Raw genomic sequence first — 17,731 nt, 5'->3', positions numbered from 1 at the left:
GATGGATTGTGATAAGAGTTGTATGAGCCCCCAATAAAATTATATATATGTATATATCTCATAAGGACATATGCATGTGGACGAATATTTTATGTTTTTAAATTAAATAAATGACATTTTATTACTGATCTCATTCTATGACATACTTTTTGCAATAACTTTATTCTTACAAACTATCTGCTTTATAACTTCTAATTGTTACATAATACCTTTTAATACTTTACTTCTTTATTATTCATCCATTCTTGAAAGTGGACATACAGATCGATTTCAATGCCCCGTAACGAGAGACGATGCGATGATCAGCATCCTTCCATATGACCCCAATGGCTCTAAACAGGAGCTTCTCTTCGCCACATGCCCAGTTACAGAATCTAAGAATACTTATTTTCCCTAAGAAATGCCAGAGTGCACCCCAGAAAGGGTACTATTTTATGTACTATTTTACATTCCCATTAAAGTACAAGAAGTTTTCGGTTTCCTCACATCCTCAACATTTGGTATTTCCTAGCTTTCTCCATTTTGGACATCTGGCAAGTTATTTCTCTGATTTCTCTCATCGCTGTTGAGTTTGAGGGTCTCTTCATTCAAGATGGTGGCCAGCTATTGCTACACACCACTTCGAAAGGATCACATTAGAGGGTCCCGGAAAGAGGGAGGAGAAAATGTGAAACAAAGCTTAAAATCATAAAATATTTTAAAAGAATAGGCTTACGGATGGGATAGAGACTAGTGGAACCCCCAAGAACCTGGGGCCTTTAATAACCCTTGAAACCTAAAACTGAGCTTCTCACCAGCACTCAATTTTTAGCCAAATAATAGACAGGCCTGTAACGGGAACAATAGTGATGCATGCTGTGTCAAATCCTAGAGTAAGACCTATATTACTCCTTGATGCTTCTGGGATTGTGTTCTGTGTTGCTTCCAATGACTGTCTCCAGTGGGTAAGTCACCAAGGCCTGGGCTTTTCTTCATTGAGAATATTGATAAGAACCCCCTTGACCAGGGCCAGGTCACACTCATGCGCTCACTGCTTTCCCAGGTCATCAAATCTTGAATGTCAGTTATGTAGCCAGACTCTAAGGCAGCATTTTCCTAGGTGGATTCAGCAATTACAGGTTAAGGGAGTGCTGGAGTCAACCGCAATGAAGACACGCGATCTTGCACAGTTTTAACAAGAGTTCTTGACTACGGCACTTCATGTCCAAACACATGCGATGACTCTCCAGGAAGGAGACACTGTCCCATTCCTCAGATTCGACTTTGGAATCCTCGAGACATCTCGGCAAACGCTAGGAAATAGTCTTCTGACTAATTGTCTAGATTTGAGTTAGCATGTGAACTTAACAGACATGGTCAAGGGCAATGTTTTTGCAGACGTTATGAAATAGCATCTCGCAAGACATATTCATATTAAAATTGAGAAGCAATTGCTTTCATCATCAGTGTTCTATCATAATTCTGTCACTGTGAATGATTATATTCAATTAAGTAATTTATTCCAAAGCTTCTTGTATTGGCTTCTCTCAATTTCAAGTCCAATTTCCTCATGAAGTTAGTCTTGCTTTCCCAGGTTTGTAAGAGTTAGAATGATGCTTACACCTTTGTTAAAGCGTGCCTAGAACTTGTGTAGTTTTAGGCATGATTCATGGTTAGTCTTAATGGCTCCTTAACAGGTGAAAAAAAATCTTTAAAATGCCTAAGAAGCAGACTTTTATGAAACACTCTTTATATTTTGATGTGTTTAATAATATACCATCTAAATATTTCTGTGCTTTAATTGCCATCTTCACTTTTTGAACCCTTTTAGCACTAAATACAATCTGGAAAGAAACTGGGAAAGTAAATCTAAGTGTAGCAGCTCTCAAAAATGCTGTTTATATTTACTACAGTTTTTAGCTGAACACTTAAAATAGTGCCAAGTAGTCATTTGCCTGATTTCTATTCAGTTTATTCATTAATCGCCCAATGCTCTTGCTCTTACTTTTAAAAATTAATATTTCTTCCTTATACTTAAAACAAGAAAGAAATATATTTCTGATACTTTGCAAGTCAGAAAAAAATGTCCCTACCATCTCCTTCTGAGAGCACTTGGCAGGTAAACTTCTGTTATATCCTTGTGTATAAAGGACCTTAGCTTAGTCGAATGGATTTTTGCCAAGTAAACAATTTACAGTCTTATTATTTCCACTGGAAAGTCCCTTTTTCAAGTGGAAGAATTTCACAACGACAAAAAAAGGCAGTGGTCAGAGAAACCCCAGGTTTTTCTTAGAATGGTGTTTGGATTTGCAGCTTAATGGGGTGGTTATTCATATGGCCAGGTTGATGACACTAATATATCAAATTTACAATGGAAAATTCAGGACTAATTAGTTCAGTCAAAGCTCCATTGTTCCTACTACTCTTGTTTGCCAACTCCCTCCCCACTTCCTTCTTCCCTATGATCATTGACCCCTCCCCTCTTCAGAGCTCTCCAGAGTCTACCCTTGTTAGTCTCTCAGCCTTGCCCCTGCGTCTTTCCAACAACAATCCTTGCTGGCCCCTTGTAGCTTGCCGCTTTGAAGCCCAGTGATCTGTTCACATACTGTCTCTTCTCAGGGGTCTCAGTTAATGACCTTGCCTTCTTCCACCCCAACACAAAACCAAGGCAGGAAATATGCTTGGCATACTCCTCACGGAAGCTTCCAGACGCCAGTCTTCCAACACCTTACCAATAATCCCCTTCTACTCATACATCCCTGTTCAAGAACATTCCCTCAATGTTCTTGTGGCTGTGGTACATCACCCTCGACAACACCCTTCAGTCCTTTCTATGTCAAGCTCACTGTTTTCATTTCTACTCTCTTGTGGGTGGAGTTCAATGTCAAAATTGACCATACAGCAGCATCTTGGCCTCACGGGATCCAGAAATGTCCGTCTTTGAATTGTAATCCACTCATACATGAAGACATGCCTAGCAGCTCGTACTGGATGGCAATCAAATCTAAGTCCTTGTAATTAGCCTATCAAACCAGCTGGACTCAGTAGAGGTGTATTATAAACTGGTGCCATGCTTAATTTCACACAAATGCCTTTGATTCCATTGAACCCATACTGTTGTCTCCATGAAATTCCAGGGAGATTCCATGATTTTTTGTGATTATTACAATGCATAAATATAGTTTGATCTTTGATTTTGATTTTTTTCAAGTTTAGCTAAAGCTAAATGAAATGTTACATGTTCATTGCATTTCAGTAATCCTCTCCACACAGAGGTTGGACTGTTAGCTTTCTGATGGCGTCACCTCATTCTTGCTCCTCAACGCTGAACGAATTCACGAGGCAGAAGCACTTTTGTAAACCCAAGTGACTTTTATTGAGGGAAAAGGGAAAGTTCCGGTAGTACAGTCTCAAAAAGTATACACTGTCCCAGGAAAGTGTGCAAGGCTGCATTGCCCTCCTAGCCACTTCGGGGGGGCATGAAAAGCCACGTGGATGGAGTACTAGAATAGGAGCCCGGATCCAGAGTGTGGAGCCGAGGAGGAGAGGGGGCCTCCTGGGAGACAGGGGCCTGAGAGCAGCCTGCCCTCAGCCTGCTTTTATCCCCTCCTGTCCCCACTGGCTGGGGAGGCTGGGCCGAGTTTAGGTGCACCTGTGTGATGTCATGCGTCTGGTGCCTGGCATGGTGTGGGGGCCCAGGTTGGATTTCCCCATGGGAGTCCGATGGGTGTCTGACTTCCTACAACCCTTTATTGTGGCCGGACAGCTGGTTTTCGTTCCACGTTGGCATTTGGTGGAGACGCCTCCCTTTATCCCTAATCGAGCTACCTTCAGATATTCTCTTCCCTCCTGAGCCCTGCTATTGGTAAGTGACTCCTCTTTCTGTTCTCCAGCCAGGGTAGGAAAAGGTTACAAAGAAAGGTTACAAACTGTGTCAGGGGCAGAAGTTTGATAAGCCCCAGGCCAGGAAAATCTCTGTGTTCATACCCAAATTCTGGCCCTTTTTCTCTTCAGCGCTTTTCTGGGTTTTTAGGAGACCCACGGACAGTCCTATCACAGGGGCGATGTGTCCGACTGGTGGTATACATGGGCTGGCTCTGAGGCCTTAGCCCCTCTTTTGTTCTTTTTCACTCTCTCCTCCTTCCACAGGAAGAAAGACCTGGCGATCCACTTCTGGAAAATCAACCAGTAAACCCACTGGACCCCAACGGTCTGCTCTGCAACCCATCATAGGAATGAAACAAGCCTGAGGAGGGTGTTATTCTCTTGCGCATAGTGTTTTAGGGTGCAAAAGGGACCCCAATCTCAAATGGAATTTAGGGAGCACATTTAGTAAGTCTTCAAAGGGACAAAGACCCAGACACATCATGCGGATGAGGGAGGCCATTCGCACAAGGTCAAAATGGCTTCCAAGGGTTCACAGTCAGGACACTAGTCAAACAAGGCACGACACAAGGGGGAGCATCACAAAGTCATGGTTGGTGGCAGATCAGTACATCGCAGTTACCGGTGGGACCACAGAAGAAGGGTCGGACCTGATTGGGGCACGTACATGATGTGAGATAGAAAGGCTTACGAAATTGGTCCAGGGCCTCTTGACCCAGGCTGTCAGGACAAAACTGATAGAGCCTGAATCTTGACTATCTGACCTCCTGTACTGCACCCAGGATGGTTACCTCCAGGCAAACCGCTAAGAAATACTCTTCCTCCCTGCGCTGGCTGGGGAGGGGTAGAGGTAATCCACTTTCCAAGGCACTCTACCTAAGGGCAAGATTATCTACCAAGACCGAAACTCACTGCCATGGAGTCAATGCTGACTTACAGCCAACCCATACGACAGGGTGGAATTACCTCTGTGCGCTTCCAAGACTGTTATTGGCCCTGTAAGACAGGGTAGAACTGCCCTGTGGGTTTTTGAGACTGTACCTCTTTCCGGGAGTAAAAAGCCCCGTCTTTCTCCCTTAGAGCCACTGGTGGTTTCGAACTGAGGACTTCGTGGTTAGCAGCCCCGTGCATAACCCCTACGCCACCAGGGCTCCTTTTCCTTGGTTAGTTATCAGAAAGAATCCAATGGAGGCTTAATCTAGGTGGGGACTCTGCAGATGGATTTTGGGCCATCACTACCTTTTGCAAACAGAAAATTGCTCAGGACTGAAGCTCGAACACAAAGGGGACGTCCTGAGGTGACGCTGAGTCCAGTGCGGTCACAGCCTTCGAGGTGTGCGTTGTTGTTAGGTGCCAGCTAGTCCGTCTCAACCCACGGCAACCCCAAGCACAACAGAAAGAACTAATGCCCGGTCCCGCACCATCCTTCAGCACATTGTTGCCGCCGCTATGCCCATCCTGCCCAGCAGAGGGCCTTCTACTTTTCACTGTCCCTCTACTTTTCCAAGCATGAGGTCCTTCTCTAGAGACTGGTCTCTCTGGATAACACGTAGTCTTGCCATCCTTCCCTCTGAGAAAACCCCTCATCCTCAGTCACATTTCAAGTGCCTTCTGACCCGAGGGCTCCCTCCTCCGCATTATATCTGACGATGTTCTGCTTCCACTCATTTGACCGTCACTGGCTGACAAAGCGTCCATGGACATGGTTCTTAGCGTCTTCCTTCTTCGAAGTGGAAAGCCTACCCCTTCTCCCGAGTCCGTTTTTAGTCTGGAGGCTCCGCTGACACCTGTACACTTTGGGCAGCCCGGCTGGCATTTGAAAGACCAGTGCCAGAGCGTCCAGCACCACAACAGCATGCAGTCCACCACAGCATGGCAAACTGCAGACCGGTGGTGGACAACCCTTCCAGGCAGGCCCATAGAGCAAAGGACCTTTGAAGACAACCCAAAAGCAGCTCCAATGGCTCAAAAGTAAAAAGACAAATCAAAAAGTTTAAATGGACAGAGGATTGAATACATCTCTTCAAAGACCAATCAGCACCTGAGAGATGTTCAACACCTTTGTTAGGCTCCTCCCAGGCAGCTCCAACTCGGAGTGCAGCATGCACACTCTGGGCCAGTCTCACGACTGTCATGTTTGAGCCATTGTTGCAGCCACCATATCATTTCATCTCATTGACCTTCGACTTTACCAAACATGAAGTCCTTTACCAGGGACTGATCTTTCCTTGACCACATGTCCAAAGGATGGGAGAGGGAAGTCTCACCACCCTCGCTTCTAAAGAGCATTCTAGTTGTACTTCCTCCAAGACACATCTGCTGGGTCTTCTGTCCGTCTGTGATACGTTCCCAATTCTTCAGCAGCACCCTCCTTCAAATGCATCCATTCTTCTCCATCTTCCCTATCCAGTGTCCATCTTTTACGTGTCAGGTGATTGAAAATATTATCGGCAGTGTGATCATCAGTAAAATGCAAATAAAAATAACAGTGAGATAACACTTCATTCACACCATTTAGCCTGTCTGTGATAAAAGGAGAAAAAAAGATGAACAAAACCAAGTGTGGGTAAGGACAGGGAGAAACGAGAAACCTGGCACACAGCTGGTGGAAATGCAAACAGGTACAGCTGCTTTGGGAAACCATGTGCAGTTCTCCAACAGACTCATGGTGACTCGGCCATGCCATGCCCAGGTACACCCCCCACGAGAACGGAAAACATGCGTCCATACAAAAACCTGGACCCGAATGTTCCCAGCAGCAGGGATACCTCACAGCCCCCACGGAAACCATCCAAATGTCCATCAGGTGACGAGTGGACAAAAGGTGGCCTAGCTATGCAATCAAATAGTACTATCAATTACAAATAATAAAGTATTGCTCCATGCTATAGCATATCATCTTGAAAATTATACAAAGTTTAAAAAAACAAAAAAGCCGGACAACCAGAAGTCATGTAGTGTGTGAGGCCATTGTCTGAAATACCCAGAATGAGTGGGTCCACAGAGAGGAAAGATGAGCGAGAAGACACTGCTGCTGCGGACAAGTTTCCTAAACATTCCAAATATTAGTGTTGATGGGCGCACAACGCGGGACTGGGTCGAGTTAGGGATGGTTTTCCTCAGGCCTTGCGTCTCTACACTGAAAGAGTTCGCACAGCAGGAGCACGACTGCCAGTCAACGTCACTTTCATGAGCGCAAGTAAAGCTTTCGCTAGTACATTCTCAGACCGAAAAAAAGTGGGGGGGGCGCATCTCCAGAAAACATGGAGGGCGGCGTGGGGAAAGGAGGGGTGGCGAACCGAGAGAGGGGAGAAGGTGCCACCTCTGGAAGAGGGGAGAGAGACAAGAGAAGGGCTGAAAGGAGGTGGAACCAAAGAGAGACTCCAGGCTGTCCCTGTCCTTCACGCCCTCCCGCCCTGACTGGCCTCCTCCACAACACTTGGAGGGTGTGGTTGGTGTGTACAGGTGGATTCTCGGTGGATGCGCTCAAGCGTGTATGTAACCTTTAGCGTTATAGGGGGGTGGGGAGGCAGGCAACTGGTCCTTATTGCGCATGCTCTAGCTTTGGCTTGCTTATGTTTCTGCCCCTAGCTTTCTAGTGTGTGCCTGATTTTTCTTAAAGGACCCCCCAACCACCCCTCCCTTTTATCTGTGCATGGCCAGCTATTCTTTGCTGATTAGGTTTTACGGGAACAACCCCCTTTTCCCTAAGCTTCCTGCCTATCATATTGCTTGCCTTTACTATACTCCATGAAATGAATAATTTACAAGGGCAGATGTTATGATATGTAAATAATATCTGAACCAAGCTGTGAAGGAGGAAGAAAGAGAACAACTACTCTACCAGGCTCACTGTATCTGTTAGAGGGGCTGAAAATGTTAGCTTGCTGATAACCAAGACATTACAAAAAGATAACATAATGTATGATCAAGTTTGTTGGAAATCCAAAACATAACAGTCCCCACCCATATACTGTAAAAATTCCTTTTCAGCTTAATTACTCGAGATGTCTAACTCAAGAAGATGACAGGCAAGGCCATTAAGACCAGTAGCCATGATACCAGAGGGTGGAGGGAGGGTGGGGTGGAAAGCGGGAACCCATTACAAGGATCTACATATAACCTCCTCCCTGGGGGACGGACAGCAGAAAAGTGGATGAAGGGAGACATCGGACATTTCAAGATATGACAAAATAATAATTTATAAATTATCAAGGGTTCGTGAGGGAGTGGGGAATGGGAGGGAGGGGGAAAATGAGGAGCTGATGCCAGGGGCTTAAGTGGAGAGGAAATGTTTTGAGAATGATGAGGGCAATGAATGTACAAATGTGCTTTACACAATTGATGTATGTATGAATTGTGATAAAAGTTGTATGAGCCCCTAATAAAATGATTTTTTTTTAAAAGATCCGTAGCCAGGCACAAAGCATCCCCCATTTAGATCAGGAAGGGAGCGGGGTAACTCCTGGAGAAATGTAGATAAATATCATTGTAGCCTGTGATCATTGCAAAATCTCCTTTTATGTCACATAGTTTTGGGTATAACATAACTTGCCAGATTTTCACTGGATTTTTGAAGCAGCATGGAGGCAAAAAAACCCACTATTTCCTTTTTTTGTCTTGCTTGCAGAATAAATTAAGAGTTTCTCAAATCAACCTCATCTCTGTCTTTGGCTGAAATCATGGCAGCAATCTCTGTTCATGGCGACATATCCACTATGGACCCCTCTCCTCGCTCCACCCAGCTACTCTCCAGGCAGGCTTTCCCAGTGTAGGCAATTTCTTCCTGACGGACTACTGATACCCCTCAAATGGCAGGAAGCATCAGTTAATCACCCAAAGAGATGCTCTCCATTTTTCTCAGCAGGGGTTCTGTGTAGGAATGGAACCATCATCCCTCCTCCTGTCTTCCCCAGAGAGATGAAACATTCTGATTGCCAACAGATCTCCATTTGTGTCTGAGTATGGTGCAATGAATTCCTTAATATGGCCCTGCAAGCCACAGTCTTTGTAACGTCCATCAAATAACTGGGAGGGCCTGGGACTATGGGAAAGGATGTGTTTGAACCCCACCAAGGTGATTAGATTGCTTCTCACTACCATCGAGTCAATTCCCACTCAATGGTGACCCTATAGGACCTGGTAAAACTACCTTTGTGAGTTTCTGAGACTGTAACTCCTTACTAGAATAGAAAGCCTCACCTTTCTCCTGAGGATTGGCTGGTGGTTTCAAACTACTGTCCTTGTGCTTAATAGCCCCATGTGTAACCACTACACCACTAAGGCTCCTTCCAATAATAAAAAGTGCATAGCACCAATGTAGGGGTGGGACTATATGCAAATAAGGTCTATGGAACCCTCAAGAGGGGATTGGTCAGCTTTACCATCCCATTAGGCTTAAAGGGAGACACACAGAGCGTGTACAGCACTCTAACATTGAAGACAGTGAGAGATAGCAACACAACAGTAGCAAGAGTGATGGGGGCAGGAAATAGCAAGAAATAGGAGAATGGCTGCAGTGGGGCTTGCCAATCCATGGAGCTAAGAGTGATAACACTAGCTCAAGAGCACAATGGCAGAGGGTAAGAAGTTGTCCTGATCAAGAACTGTAATCTGAGTTGTTCCTATGGCTTTTACGTTGGTGCTGATTCTGAGTTGTATCCTGTTACTTCTCCAATTAAGTCCCATAATCTTGAGTCTTCTGAGGCCATGGCAATGAACGCTCAAACTCAGTGGAGAAGCACAGGGTGCTCTTGGTGGCACGGTTGCTGTCAGAATTGGTGAAAAGGCTGGAGAGAGGAGATATAGCTAACCTCTGTCTCACAGGAATAAATGTCTTGGGCTGATGTTCCTTATGGCGATTCTCTCCGTTGTGAAGTTAGGAGAATTCAGACACCTCTGCCATGCCATTTCTACACTGAGGAGTCATGAAATCATTGCCCTTCTTGAAAAGTTAAGGAGCCCTTGTGGCTTAGTGGGTTATACATTGAACTTCTAACCACAAGGTCAGCAGTTCAAAACCACCATCTGCTCTGAGGGATAAAGTTGAGGCTTTCTATTCCCCTAAAGAGTTAGTCTTGGAAACCCATAGGGGCTGTTCTTCTCTGTTCTATAGGGTCACTATAAATCAGAATTAACTTGATGGCAGTTGAGTTTTGGAGTTAAATCTTAGAAAATTGATGATGGACTAGGTGATAATAAGATTGAAACCACTCATGTCTTTCACAGAAGTAGCAAATGAGGAAATGAGAGGTCATCCACCGTGTGTAAAGCAGCAGATAATAATATCGTAGGTTCTGTGGAATTCACAGCCCCTGCTGCAGCAAAATCCTCCGGTGTGAGCTCCTCATCTGCGGTATTTTGTTATGGCGGCCCTGCTACTGAAAACCAGGTTCAAACCAGTAAGCACTCTCCAAGGGTATGAGGAGGGACGCCAATGAAGACTGCAGCAGAGTCTGGGTGTGCTTGTGGGCGAGGCACGGATTCCTGCAGAGAGCTGCCAGCGCAGGCCTTTTATAGGCACTGCACAAGCTCACTGTCACATCCCCACATGGTGTTTCCAAGGGTAGCGGTCTTTTGATCTATGAGAGGAACAAAGGAAGCTCATTTAATTAGCTCTAATTTTATTTAACAAAAGTTCCTACTGCAGCTGTACATTTTATCTTTAGTCCAGAGAAGGAGACACACTTTTGGAACGCTACATGTTAGAATTGAACATCCTTAGCTCGTGGGCCTGGAGTCATCAGCCCTAGGAACCTAAGACACCTATTTGAACATGGGTCAGAACATTAAACCAAAAACCAAACCCAGTACCACTAGTCGATGGTACTGCGCAGCAACCCCATAGAAGAAGGTAAAACCCCCTGTGGGTTTCCAAGACCATAACTCTTCACCGGAGTAGAGAACCTAGTCGTTCTTCCTTGGAGTGGTTTGTGGTTTGGAACTACAGAGCTTACAGTTAAAAGCCCAATTCGTAACCCCTACGCCATAGGGCTCCAGTCCGAGCACTGTCCCTGAATAGAATGAAGACGAACTTTTAGAGCCTATGCGCTGCTCGCAAAAGTGAGGGAGTGGGTGAGTCCATTATGTCCAGAGACTCCAATTTGAAACCTGGCCAGGGGATGGGGTAAGAGTGGAGAGGCTCGTGAGCAAGCTCACAGTGGAGAAAGTTCAAAAACACTACCTCAGTCAGGAGACCAAGGTAACTACCAACAGTAATACGGGATGACATTTGTATAAAACCCAAACTTGCCACCACAGAGTTATTCTGATTCACAGCCATCCCATAGGGCAAGGTCGAACTGCACTTGTGGGGTCTGAGACGAGTTCTTGATGGGAATAGACCACCTCCTCTTTCTCCCACGGTTTCGAACTGCTGGCCTTGCAGTTAGCAGTCCCACCTATCAGCCACCATGCCACTGGGACCTCCACCTGGACACAGTGGCTGCAACAATGGGCTCAAACAAAAGGGCGATTGTGAGGATGGGGCAGGGCTGGGCAGTGTGTTTCATTCTCGTGTACACGGGCTTGCTAGGAGCAGACCCCAGCTCACAACAACACTCATGTGCACCTTTCATATGAGGTGGCATTGTGGTTACGCATTGGGCTGAGATCTACAAGGTCCAAAGTTCGAAACCACCAGCTGCTCTGAGGGAGAAAGACAGGACTTTCTACTCCCATAAGCCGTTGCAGTCTCTGAAGCTCACAGGAACAGTTCTGCCCTGTCCTAAAGGCTCAGACTCGATGGCAGTGAGTTTGGTTTGTTCTGATAGGAGGTGAAATAATGGCCTGCTAGCTGTATGGCCTTCCTCCCCCAAAACATGTAACTTCCATCCGAGGAAGGAGAAAAGCCTCAGACAAGTCACAAAGGGGGACAGGCTCTAAAATACCTGACCAGTTCCCAACGGTCAAGGTCTTCAGAAACAAGAAGAGCCTGTGGACCTGTTACAGACGAGAGAAGCCAAAGGGAAACACCGAAGCAGAATGTTGATCTCCGGAAAGGGGCACTGGAATAGAAAAAGAGCACTCATAAAAATAATAATAAGTAAGTAAGTAAGAGACAGTCTGGAGAGAGTGCAGCCCTCGGCTGATAATCTGTACTGATGGAGGTTCATTGTCGTGGGTAGGCGCTGTCAATTCCGTTCTGACTCACGGTGACCCTGTGTACCACAGAACCAAGAACTGCCCAGTCCTGCGTCATGTGTGCCCATCACTGCAGCCACCCCTGGCTGTCAGGACAGCAAACTGGCCGACAAGTGGTGGGCTGGTTCATCCACTGTAACGAATTAGTATCATACATACGATGTTAGCAAAGGGGCTTGGGGGAGTGGCTCTGCGTGTTGGGATGAGAACTCTCGGTACTGTTATTTCAGATTTTCTGTATATCTAAAACTGCTGTAATATCAAATCTGTGTTCAAATAGAAGAAGCACAGCTTATTTCCTCTAGTGAAGGTCTCCCATAGACTATGAACGGAAATAAACATAACTGATTTGTTATGAGTCCTGCTACATTAATGCCTTGGACCTGCCTCATAAGTTCATAGAGCAAGTAAAATACATTCTACAAGTACAATACATTTGGGTGGTACTTAAAGGCTCCGTCGAATGTCCAAAAAGTAAAGAGGTGGGTGAACGCCTGGGTCACAGGGAACTTGAGGAGCTCCGCCTAGCGGTAGCCTGGCTCACCATTCCCGCACGAGGGAAGCACGCTGTTACTTCGCTGCCTTCCAGTCGGCGCCGACTCAGCGGCTGAGACCGGCACGCTTTCTAGGAGTAGAAAGCCCCATCTTTCTCCCAGAGATTGGCTGGTGGTTTCTAAGTGCCACCCTTGAGATTCACAGCCTAACACATAACTCCTCAGCCACCAGGGCTCTATCCTTATTTAGCTCCATTAGTCACTGAACTTGGCATTTACAATATTCAGAGAGACTCAGTAATTCATTCAAGATCATACAGCTAGAACTTGTATTGGAATTTAGGGGACTTCTACACGCCTCCAATAAAACAATCTTTTTTAAAGGAAGAAATTTAAGGGACTAAGGGGGGCATGGGGGAGGGATCTTCTCAATGTAATGAAAATACCATAACATTCTAAACTCTGCTCAGCACTTAAATTTAAAAATCAATTGCTGATGAATTGTGTCTGCCCCCTGGAAGCCCCATGTGTTAAAGAATAAACTAGGCTCCAAAGCCTTTTAAAGACTGGGAAATTTCAAAAGCCTTTCTTCCAACGTGCCTCTGGGTGGGCTTGAATGGCCGACCTTACTGCCATTGCGTCAATGCCGACTCACAATGACTCCCTGTGGGTTTCGGAGACTATAACTGTTGATGGGATTGTAAAGCTCAATCTTTCTCCTCGGAGCTGCTGGTAGTTTTGAACTGCTGACCACGCAGATCACAGCCCAACGGGAAACCATTACACCACTAGGAGTTATGAGCAAAACATTTGTACCACCCAGAGACCTTTGGGCAACTCTTACTCAGCCAATCAGTTAACCAATTTGGAAAGAAGCTTGTAGCCCTTAAAAAAAGATAATTCAACCCAAACCAAACTTGCTGCCATGAGTTGATTACAACTCACAGTGATGCTATAGGCACGAACTATATTTTCTGTTCAGTTTCATTTTTTTTTTTTTGCCTCTTTCTAAGTTCAAATAATAGATAGAGTACTATTAGTTTCCAATTAGGGAGCAGAAACTCTCTTACTTTAACTTCAAGCATTAGTAAAAGTAAAATAAATAAGAGAAAATCTGAATAAAGTGTAGACTTCAGTTAATAATCTGTATTGATGGAAGGTCATTGTAGTTAGGGGCTAGCAAGTTGGCTGTAACTCATGGTGTATTTCTTTGATGCTAAAATGCAAAACTAGATCTTTCCAAAGATGCTGCCAATTGAAAAAAAAACGGACTAAATTTCACAGAACATTGCTCTCACAGAGAGTTTAATTATCAATAGGAGTGTGGGCAGTCTTTTAGTTACAGCTCAAGAATGTGGCGATAAGAAAAACAGGTCTTCATACTACCCGCTTAGCAAATATTGAACCAGCACCTACTATGTGCCAGCCCTCTGCTGAGCAGAGGAATAGAATGGGAAGGAAAGAAAACAGACGCAGTCCCTGTCCTGTTGGTGCAGGATGCCAGTAGTCAAATCATCGCATGAACCTCTGTCAGCTTATGTAACCAATTTGACTGAGCAGCCTCAACGACTTGGGTATAAATATAGGACTGTTCTACTTTCCCAGTAAATATTTTCAGCTCTATTCTGTCAACCCCTTTTCTTTCTAGATAACAGGACCCCATATCATTCCCGTCCTGGTCCATCACTTGCTGTCCCTGGCAGATGTTAACATGGAATGCCTTTCCTTATATGACTCAGTCCTGTTCATTTTAAACTGTAATCCTTTACTTGATTTAAAGCTATCCTTTTTTCCCACGCAACTATATTTACAGGGTAGTAGAAAGAACATTCCAACTTCTATGTCTTCACGTAGGCCCTTCCCCAGGATGAAAAGTCGTACATGCTCTGTTTGAGGACCTACTAACCCATCTGGATTGGCAAGAGGAATAAAGAGTGAATGGAGAGGAAGGAGGTGACGTTAAAAGGTCCAATGATATTCAAGACCTTCCAATATCTGACAGCCAGAAGAAGAAAAAAGAGTTAAAAGTTTATCCTCTCAACTATTCCCACGGAGGAGAGTGGCGGTCTCCTGTGAGCGTTTGGAGACATAACGCTGCCAGCAGCAAAGAGGGGTTGGTGAAAGCAAAGACATGAAGCCAGGGGGCCAGGTGGTTCCACGCAGCAGGTGTCATCCGTCATTTTACAAAAAAGTCTTCTTACGGGACATGTAGAAGGAGCAAAGTTAAGAGACGTTGTTTGAGGTAGATTTGGTGCCCAATAGGTAGAAGGATTGAGTCAAAGAGTACATGGAATCCCCCTATCACAGGGGAACAACCACACTGGAAAACGTATGGTATTAGTTGGTAAATTTGGGGAATGTTGAGAAAAGTTATAGCTACTTATGCAAGTAACACCTGGCAAGTCCACTTCTGGGTATGAGCCCAAGAGACACTCTCACACATGTTCGGAGTTTCATGCACAGAATGGGCTCCCTGCGGCGAAGCGCAGAGAGAAGCAGGGGGAGTTGACATGTCTGTCGTGAAGAAAATGAATAAATGAAAGCTTACATTTATGACATTCACTTCTTCCAAAAACAACTTGAGCAAATGTGGCACACGGTTACATCAGGGATAAACGGATGGTCATGACAAGCTCCTCCCTTGTGCATAGGTTTGAAACATTTTTCACTAAAAGAACATGGAAAATCAGTAAATGGTTAAATGCCTATGGTCCTGATGCTCCTGTAGCCGCAAAAGGCTGGGCCACCTCCTTAATCCTTGATCGAGCTCTGGTGACAGCAGCCACCCTGGTGCACTACACAAGAAGTTCTGAGAAATGGGTGCTCATTTGTGTCTCTACCTTTGAACCATTTCAGCAATAATAGCTTCGTTCTTCTTGATAGTGTTAGGTAACCAGAATAGGGGCTAAGGGGGGCTGTCTCCCCAATGCCTACATCGGGCCACAACAAAGGGGTTGGAAATAAATCAGGCACACTAATCAGACAGCTATGGCAGGTCCAAACTAAGCATGCGCAGTGAAGCGCATCCAAGCGTAAGTGAAGCTAAACTTGGCCACAACCTAGGCACATGACATCACACAGGTGGGCTTACACTCAGCCAATAAGGTCGGCCAATACCCTCCACCACCCTTCCCCAGCCAGTGGGGTGTAAAAGCAGTCTGCTCAGGCCGCCCCTCGCTTTCAGGCATGCTGGGCCGGTGGAGGAGGGAATCTCTCCCTAGTTTGGGCACACGCACCACTCCGCCCCGGGCCTCTCCCCGTGTGCTCCACGTAGGGTAATAATGTGACTCATCCACGAAGTCAAGACACTTGAAGATTAAAAGGGGACAGCATTGGTCAAGTGTGCTGGGACCATGCTTGCTGGTTGCAGGATTGCCGCAGGCAAATCAGTCCCTATGGGTTTGGCTTTCTAGCAAACAACACCTTCCATCAGCCTTTTCAGAGATCGTACACAGCAGAGTGGGTTTCTGTTTCAGTGTTTGTTTGCTTGCAGTCATCAAATAGGTTCACCTAGACGCTTAATCCAAGGCTCTGTGTGCTATGTTAGCGCCAGAAGTCCTCCCCGCCCAGCTGACTTAAAGAGATGCTTGGAATAGCACCTTCTATCGAAATCTTCATGCACACCTGTTATCCACAGAGAGGCACCGCATCTGTTCCAAAGACCTTGTTTGAGTAATCTCTTACTGCCCTACTCATGCTGGAGAATATGAATGTGTTTCTAGTCCGTCCCTTGCTGAGGCACTCGGAAGAAATCTGCACGCAAAAGAAGGCTCATTCGGGAAGCCTTTGATTTAAAAGCGGGATGGTGCTGCCCTCTGGTGTTAGTAAGGAGCTAACGAACAGCTGCACGTACTCATACTTAGTTATGAAAAACTAAGGTTAAGACAATAAAAGCAGAACAGTAGCTCATACCAAGCAAATGTATCAGCTGACATACGAGTATTTACCTATTGAATCCTTACAAAGTTCATCAGTGTTCAAAGGAACCCTGGTGGTACGATGATGCCAATGCCAACATGTGTACAAATGTGCTTGATACAATTGATGTATGGATTGTTAATTAGCGTTGTAAGAGACCCCAATAAAATGATTTATTAAAATAAAGTGTTGAAAAATAAAAAATAAATTGGACTTCATCAAAGAAAATACATGGTGCATCAGAGGTCTTTATCAAGAAAGTTAAAATACAACCTCCAGAATGGGAAAAATATATATTAAAATCCTTATACCTGAGAAGTGTATAATATCCAGAATAAATAAAATATTTCTACAACTTAACAACAAAAAGACAAACGACCCACTTAAAATAGATGAAGAACCTGATAGGTACCCATTGCCCCAAAAAAGATCTACAAGTGGCCAATAAGCACATGAAAAGATGCGCATTATGGACTTGCCAAAAATATGAACTATCCCCTCATATCCACTAGGATGGCAATTATTAGAAGAAATGGAAAACAACAAGTGTTAGAATGTGGAAACCTTGACACCCTCAGTTCTGCTGAAGAGAATGGAAAACGGTGCCACAGCTGGGAAAACAGTGTAGTGGCTTCAATAGAACATTATCATATGATCAGCAATTCCACACTTGAAATCAGGGACTCAAACACACATGTGCGCCCCAGTGTTCAATGCAGCATTATTTACAATCACCAGTAGGTAGAGGCAACTCACTGTCCATCAATGGGTGATCAAAAAGATGTGATGTGGCTACGTAATGAAATGTTGCTGCCGGTTGCCGTTGAGGGGAACCCAGTCACCCTGCGTGTGGAAAGGAGAATGGCTCCACAGGATGTTCAACGTCACAGCCTTTCTTCCCAGGCACCTCCAGGTTTGAACTACCAACCTTTCAGGGAGTGTCTATTGCTGAACAGTTTACACCAACCACGCCCTCTAATGGAGTTCTAAAGAGAAATTAAACGTGGATCCACGTCACAGCCTGGCTGTTGTTTGGTTGGGGGAAAGAAAGTGGTGTTGACCAACCACAGGGACAAGTGATTCAAAACCAGTGGCAAGGAGGAGGTGGGAGGACTGGTAGGGAGTGACCAAGGGCAATGTAAGTGAGAGGAATTCATGAAACCCAAATGAAGGCTGAGCATGATAGTGGGACAAGAGGAAAGTAAAAGGAAAGAACTAGGAGGCAATGAGCATTTATAGAGGTCTAAATACAGGCATGTACATATGTAAATATATTTATATATGATGGTGGGGAAATAGATCTATGTGCATAT

General features: G+C 45.1%; 1 pseudogene; it reads right to left on the bottom strand.

The window, feature by feature from the left end:
• The window catches only part of LOC101658654, an 18,210-nt pseudogene extending 5,074 nt beyond the window's left edge, over positions 1-13,136 (bottom strand).
• Positions 13,137-17,731: the final 4,595 nt, after the last annotated feature.

The sequence above is a fragment of the Echinops telfairi genome, unplaced genomic scaffold, assembly GCF_000313985.2.
Source record: "Echinops telfairi isolate 266 unplaced genomic scaffold, ASM31398v2 ScPeMD7_7468;HRSCAF=8506_0, whole genome shotgun sequence".
NCBI lineage: Eukaryota > Metazoa > Chordata > Mammalia > Afrosoricida > Tenrecidae > Echinops > Echinops telfairi.
Note: the sequence above shows the minus strand (reverse complement) of the source record. Positions and strands in the feature narration are given on the sequence as shown.